The sequence below is a fragment of the Phyllobates terribilis genome, unplaced genomic scaffold, assembly GCF_046119375.1.
Source record: "Phyllobates terribilis strain yellow unplaced genomic scaffold, ASM4611937v1 Scaffold_966__1_contigs__length_505384, whole genome shotgun sequence".
Taxonomy (NCBI): domain Eukaryota; kingdom Metazoa; phylum Chordata; class Amphibia; order Anura; family Dendrobatidae; genus Phyllobates; species Phyllobates terribilis.
This window is the reverse complement of record NW_027363726.1, coordinates 148,283-156,548: the sequence shown is the minus strand read 5'-3', so window position 1 is coordinate 156,548 and position 8,266 is coordinate 148,283.

Genomic DNA, 8,266 nt, shown 5'->3' with positions numbered 1-8,266 from the left:
GCTTTGCCGCAGATCAGCACATATAGAGATGGAGGTAATAGGAAGATGTGGAAGAATGTTCTTCAGATTGGCAGGCCAGCCATGCTTGTTACTGATGACATGAAACATGATGATGTTGGCATTTTGAGTGCAGGTAGTAGGAGCTGATGGTACAGAAATAAATGAACTCCAGTAGATAGTCTTGCGTCAAGATACAGGAGGATTAGATGGTATGACGGTATTATGCTGTTTCTCCGCTTAGTGGTAAGTTGTGCTCCATGCTGGACCCACAAACGGGAAACTCGTGAAAATCCTCTGTTCTCTAGCAGGAATTGTCTCGTTCACGCCATCACTGCGCGGTGCTGGGATCTGCTGTCTCATGGTGACATACGGGTTCCTTCCTATAATAACTGGAGATGGCGCTTTTCCTGTCCTTATGTCTTTCCAGTTTATATTTGAAAAGAAGGGGTGCGTTCTGATTTTTCCATTAACCCCTAGCCGGACATAATGGTCTTTGCAGAGTAGTTTGGACATAATGTCCATAGCATCGTGGTCAGTGAGGTTTTCATATGATGGTTCTTCGTACAAGACATTATTCACAATCTCTTCAGTGGTGTCTCCTGGAAATGGTGAGTCTTGGAAAATCATGTCGTACAATATGACTCCAAAGGCGAACCAGTCCACACCTTCACCATAAGCGTCTCCCATGATCATTTCTGGGGCGCCATACCCAGGTGTTCCACTGAAATCTCTGGCATTAAATCTCTTATCAAACTCGTATAGAGATAGTCCAAAATCAGTAATTTTTATGTGGCCGTCACCAGTCAGCAGGATGTTATCCGGTTTTAAGTCCCGGTGAATGATGTCATTGCTGTGCAGGAATTGTAGGCCACAAACGATTTCTGCTCCTATAAATCTTACAGGTTCCTTCAGGGGAATGGTACTATATATATAGTGAAGCAGATCCCCTCCACTGGCCAGCTCGGTGACAAAATACGCATGGTTTTCCGTATGAAACGCGGCATGGCAATGGGTTAGGAATCTGCTGTTGTGGCTAAGCTTCAGGACATGGTGTTCTACAAGGCATTCAGGGAAGGAGATTAGGCTTTCTTTCTTAATGATTTTAAGGGCCACACTTTCTTTCCTTATTTTATCAGTGGCCAGCATAACCTTCCCATAACTCCCTTGTCCAAGTATGCCATGGCAGATAAACTTATCCCTGGTGAGAGGGACAGTGGTCTTTATTTTTTTGCTACTGGGGCCACTACATTCACCTGAGATGTCATCTTGACTGGTGGCTGGATCTTCCTGATGTTTCCTTTTTCTCCCAGTTCTCTTCTCTTCTGCTGCACTTTCATTACCTTTCAGGTTAATGATCCTGGTTGGACCCAAAGTACTCAGTTTTTTTAGATTATCAGCTCGATTTGTGATGTATCCCACAAGCTTTTCACATCTGTTTTGTACAGTGTCTAGGAAGGAAATATTCTGGGTTCCCTCATTGACAGGTAATACCTGACCAACCTGCCCAGATTTCTTGGAATCCATCTTCCTTATCTTTGCTGGAGGTTCCTGGTTATTTCCAGTGTCTTCTCCATCTGGTGTTTCTTTCCTTTTTCTCTTTCTATTCCCTGTAAAGTCCATGTTGCATCAGGCAACAACAGGGCAATTATCCAAAAACGTATGTAAAATTATCAGAGAATGCAATCCACACGTATATTGTAGTCAAAGCCAACTACAACTAAAGCTCAATGGCTGCAGTCAGTTGTTTATGGAACTTTGTGGAATGTGATGTCACTGTGCCGGTGATGTCACACTCACTGTGATGTCAGCAGATGTATGTGAGTGTTCCATCTCTGCTGAACGTGAAAGTCTCGGAAGGGGCGGGGCTTAGTCACCATTGACTATAATGGAGTCTGTTGAGTGGGTAGTATTTAGTGACCTGAAGCTGGAAATCAGTGGGATAAATGACATCAGGATTCAGGAATAAGTTACAGTAGTTTTATATTTGTTTTAATTTATTTTATACAAAAAAAGAGCATGGACCGCACCTCCAAAAAAATCATACATTGATCTAATGCCTCTCAGTAAAAATATACATAACTGAACATGAGGTTCTTAGTTTAACATTCTGATCAGACTGTATGAAGCCCACTGCCACGTCACGGCAAACCTCGTAGTGGGTCCTAACATTTCCTGCCTAAAAGGAGCGGCGCCATGTGCCAACCACCGCTACAGTGAGAATGCACCAGCAGGGCGGGCGGCCTGGTGCCTCACAGCATCCATGCTTCAAGACCGAGTCCCCATGACTCCAGGCCGCGGCGCCCCACAAGCACAAAACCACAGCAACAATGGCTGACACACTGCACCAACACCACATGAAAGGAGCATTGTGACTCACCTTCCTCAAGCTCTCAAGTGAGAGCAAAATAGGCTAGACCCTCTTTGCAGACTCCTGCTAATTAAAATTGCCTGTGCCAAATGGGATGAGTGCTGGTCCAAGAAAGGGAAAAGAATAAGCTGGTTCATTGACATGGCAGTGGGCTTCACACAGTCTGATCAGAATGTTAAGCTAAGAACCTCATGTTCAGTAATATGTATTTTTGCTGAGAGGCATTAGAACAAATGTATGATTTTTGGAGGTGCGGTCCATGCTCTTTTTTTTTTGTATTATTTATTTTATGTTACATTATTTTGTGTAGGGCTGTGATGATATACATTTTTCAGTTCTTTTGTGTAAAATTTAAAGGAAAGTGTGTTAACCACTTCCTGACTGCCCACTGCACATAAATGTCCGCGCTTGCTGGGCTCTGTACATCGCAGATGTTTATGAACGGTCGGTGGTCTTGTAGCGCTCAGGGCCCCCAGGGTCCTGCACCCTGCGATTCCTGTGCAGAGCGATAGCTCTAACAGGTGACATCCTCGAGACTGGATTGGATCAGGTTCCAATAAAGTTAACCCTTTGCTTTCTTCTACAACCCCTGGCAAAAATGATGGAATCACCGGGCTCGGAGGATGCTCATGCAGTTGTTTAATGTTGTTGAAAAAAAGCAGATTACAGACATGGCACAAAATTAAAGTCATTTCAAATGGCAACTTTAGGGCTTTAAGAAACAGTAAAAGAAATCAAGATTAAAATTGTGGTTCTCAGTAAGGGTAATTTTTTTCAGACCAAGCAGAGGGAAAAAATTATGGAATCACTTAATTCTGAGGAAAAAATTATGGAATCACCCTGTAAGTTTTGGAAATTAAAATTAACACCTGCATCAAATTAGATCTGCTTTTTTAGTCTGCATCTAAAAAGGAGTGATCACACCTTGAAAAGCTGTTGCACTCAGTGGACTGACATGAATCATGGCTCCAACACGAGAGATGTCAATTGAAACAAAGGAGATGATTATCATACTCTTAAAAGAAGGTAAAAATCATCACGCAATGTTCTAAAGATGTTGGTTGTTCACAGTCAGCTGTGTCTAAAATCTGGACCAAATACAAACATGGGAAGGTTGTTAAAGGCAAACATACTGGTAGACCAAGGAAGACATCAAAGCGTCAAGACCGGAAACTTAAAGCAATATGTCCCCGAAACAGGAAATGCACAACAAAACAAATGAGGAACGAATAGGAGGAAACTGGAGTCAATGTCTGTGACTGAACTGTAAGAAACCGCCTAAAGGAAATGAGATTTACATACAGAAAAGCTAAACATAAGCCATCATTAACACCTAAACAGAAAAAAACAAGGTTACAATGGGCTAAGGAAAAGCAATCGTGGACTGTGGATGACTGGATGAAAGTCATATTCAGTGATGAATCGCGAATCTGCATTGGGCAAGGTGATGATGCTGGAACTTTTGTTTGGTGCCGTTCTAATGAGATTTATAAAGATGACTGCATGAAGAGAACATGCAAATTTTCACAGTCATTGATGATATGGGGCTGCATGTCAGGTAAAGGCACTGGGGAAATGGCTGTCATTACATCTTTAATAAATGCCCAAGTTTACATTGATATTTTGGTCAGTTTTCTTATCCCATCAATTGAAAGGATGTTTGCGGATGATAACATAATTTTTCAAGATGATTATGCATCCTGCCATAGAGCAAAAACTGTAAAAACATTCCTTGAAAAGAAGACACATAAGGTCAATGTCATGGCCTGCAAATAGTCCGGATCTCAATCCAATTGAAAATCTTTGGAAGTTGAAGAAAATGGTCCATGACAGGGCTCCAACCTGCAAAGCTGATCTGGCAACAGCAATCAGAGAAAATTGGAGCCAGATTGATAAAGAGTACTGTTTGTCACTCATTAAGTCCATGCCTCAGAGACTGCTTTAAAGCCAGAGGTGGTGCAACAAAATACTAGTGATGTATTGGAGTGTTCTTTTGTGTGTTTGTTTTTCATGATTCCATATTTTTTTCCTCAGAATTGAGTGATACCATAATTTTTTCCCTCTGCTTGGTCTGAAAAAAATTACCCTGACTGAGTGCCACATTTTTTATCTTAATTTCTTTTTGTGTTTCTTAAAGCCCTAAAGTTGCCATTTGGAATGACTGACTTTAGTTTTGTGCCATGTCTGTGATCTGATTTTTTTCAACAGCATTAAACAACTGAATGAACATCCTCCGAGCCTGGTGATTCCATAATTTTTGCCAGGGGTTATAGATGCTGTGATCCATAGCGATCACGGCACATAGAAGAGAGGGAGAGGCAGTTGTGCACTCACCTTTGACGGCCTCCGAGATAAGGTCTGACGTGGTCATGGCAGCCGGAGATCACATGATGACCTCCGAGGCTGCCAGGTACGGTGGCCTGTTAGCCATCAACTGAGTCTAACAGGAGATCTACCAGTGTAAAACTGACATCCGGTCTCATGCAATGCAATACATGTGTATTGCATTGCATGAGACCTGTGATGATAAAAATATTCCCATAGCGGGACTAAGTGAGAAAGTTAAAAACAGAAAGTTTAAAAATTGGGTCACTTGAGGGGGATTCAGCTCTTCTAGTGCTTAAGGGCTCTGTATACGTAGTCCGCAAACTATTCTACAATAATTTGTTCTCCAAAAGCGAAATAGTGCTCCGTCCCTCCCGGGTGTCGCCGTGTGCCTAAGCAGTACTGTAAAGCCACTTATGGGATATTGCCACGTTCAGCAGAAATTGTGTGATACATTTCGGCACCATTTTTACCCATTGCCTTGTGTGAAAATGTAAAATCTGAGGCTAAAACTAATTTTTTTTGTGATAAAAATATAATTATTTTTTTCTTCGCTGCCCAATGGTATAAATTTCTGAGAGTCATATATGGTGTCAGTTTGATCACTGCATCCGTAGAGGAATTCATTGAGAGGTGTAGTTTGTAAAATGGGGTCACTTATGGGGGTTTCCTGCTGCTTTAGGACCTCAGTCTCTCCCAGTGGGTCATGGCACCTGCAAACCACAACAGTAAAATCTGCACTATAATATGACAATTTTTCCCTTCTGAGCTTTGCACTGTGCCTGAAAAGTAGGCTTCCAGTATCCATTGTTTCAGATGCTGCACATCTCGTATCTTGATGGTCTGGTGTGGTATATGGGGTACAAAGATAGTGGGGCCATTCTTCATCAATGGAAACCTCAGTGCCACTGGATATCTGAAATTGCTGCATGATGATGAGTTGCCCTCTTTATGCACTGAAGATGGCACGTTCCCTGAGTTTTTCCAACAAGATGGTGCACCACCACATTATGGGTGTCAGGTCTGAGCATTCCTACATGAACAGTTTCCTGGAAAGTGGATTGGTTGTCGTGGACCAGTTGAATGGCCACCAAGGTCTCCCGATCTGGCCCTTTTAGACTGTTATCTTTGTGGTCATCAATACAATTGTCTATGCTGTGAAGATACGAGATGTGCAGCATCTGAAACAACGGATACTGGAAGCCTGTGCTAGCATTTCTTCTGCATGTTGCTATCAGTGTGTCAAGAGTGGAAGAAGAGGGTTGAATTGACAATCCAACACAATGGGCAGCACTCTGAACACATTTTATAAGTGGTCATAAACTTGTAAAAACTCATGAAAGAATAAAGTTAAGTTAAAACCAAGCACACCATTGTTTTTCTTATGAAATTCTCAATACGTTTGATGTGTCACATGACCTTCTTCTCATTGAAAAAAATAAAGTTGGATCCAAAATGGCCGACTTCAAAATGGCCACCATGGTCACCACCCATCTGGAAAAGTTTTCCCCTTCCCTTATACTAATGTGCCACAAACAGGAAGTTGATATCACCAACCATTCCCATTTTATTTAGGTGTATCCATATAAATGGCCCACCCTGTAGTTTTAATCCTTCTAACTTCCTAACCAAAAAAAATTGTTTAAAAAATTGTGCGGATGTTAAATAACTATTTTGTGTGACCTAACTCTCTGGTTTAAGGGCATAAAAATTAAAAGTTTAAAAATTGGAAAATTTTCCCAATTTTGCCAAATTTCTGATATTTTAAAAAATAATCGACTTACCGTATTTTTCGGACTATAAAGTGCACCAGACCATGAACATAAGACACACCTACCTGGGTTTTAGAGACTGAAAATAGAAAAGAAAGTTTAAGCAAAAAATGTGGTCATGATGCTCTGTTAAGGGGGATGGGGTCTGCCGCTCACACTGTTAAGGGGTAATGTCCCCCAATTCTGTACTAATATCCCCCATCCTAGTAAATATGCCTCCCTCCTTCCTGGTATACATGGCCCTCATCCCCATCCTGGTATGCATGGCACCCCTCATCCCCATCCTGGAATGCATGGCACCCCTTATCCCCATCCTGGTATGCATGGCACCCCTTATCCCCATCCTGGTATGCATGGCACCCCTCATCCCCATCCTGGTATGCATGGCACCCCTCCATCCCAGTATGCATGGTACCCCTCCATCCCGGTATGCATGGCACCCCTCCATCCCGATATGCATGGCACCTCTCCATCCTGATATGCATGGCACCTCTCCATCCCGGTATGTATGGCACCTCTCCATCCCGATATGCATGGCACCTCTCCATCCCGGTATGCATGGCACCCCTCCATCCCGGTATGTATGGCACCTCTCCACCCTAAAATTTTGGAGGAAAAAAGTTTCTTATAATCCGAAAAATACGGTATATCTAGAAAAAAAATTACTACTATCATGAAGTACAATATGTCACAAAAAACAATCTCCGAACCACTGGGATATGTTGAAGCGTTTCAGAGTTATTACCTCAAAAAGTGACGCTGGTCAGAATTGAAAAAAATTGGCCTGATCACAAAGGCAAAAACTGGCTCTGGCGCGAAAGGGGTAAATCTATAAGTTTAAAAAATATCTATTTCTGCTCTTTTTATTAAAAACACAAAATTCTACTGTGGAAGGGCTAAGAAAATGTACTTGTGAACAAATCTTTTGCAAATTATCCAGATATCAAGAGTTTCCAAAAGGTAATTCTGCCCACCTATGGTACATTGGGTAGTAAGAAAAGGGGAGTCAGTGTTTCGCAGGTCTATATTACAGCTCCACAGGGTTTATTACCCCTCTCCCAGGACCTTGTAAGGTGAGGCTCCATAGCTAAGCTACAGTATGGAGATTGGTGACCCCATATCTGGGCAGATGAGTTCATTACAGCTTCACACAGATCTTTACCCGGCGTTTCTAAGCTTCTGAGTAGCAACCTGACTAGTAATATTATTATACAAGATTTGATCATTTATGAATGACTGGCCTGGCAGATCTGGCATTCTGCAGACTGGAAAAGCTGGGGAACAACCATTATATAAAATATGAAAAAATAGAAAATATTAGCAATGTTCTATAATGGTTAATTTTTACATAACACTGGTTCAATTCACTTGATATTAACCCGTTCATGATCTTGTGATTTTCTATCTTTGCACTTTAGTTTTTTTCCTCCTCTTTTTTCCAGAGCCATAACTTTTATATTTTTTCAATATAACCAAGGGCTTGTTTTTTGCAGGACAAGTTGTACTTTTGAATGACACCATTTTTTTGAAGTGCTACTTTAGTGAAGTAAAAATAATAAATTTAGGATTTTTTATCTTCGTTATTTTTTTATAGACTACATTTATCATATTGCGGGCTACAATTAAGATAGAGATGGGAGAGGCAGCATTTTGTTCAGAATTGTACAGGCTTTAATTCGACATGTCTTAACCAAGTTTGTTATTTTGTTTTTGAGGAGTCAAATTCTAAATTTTGATGGGCGATTTCGGGAAAACTGTGTTTTGTAAAAAAAAAAAAAAAAAAATGCGTATGTGTTACTTG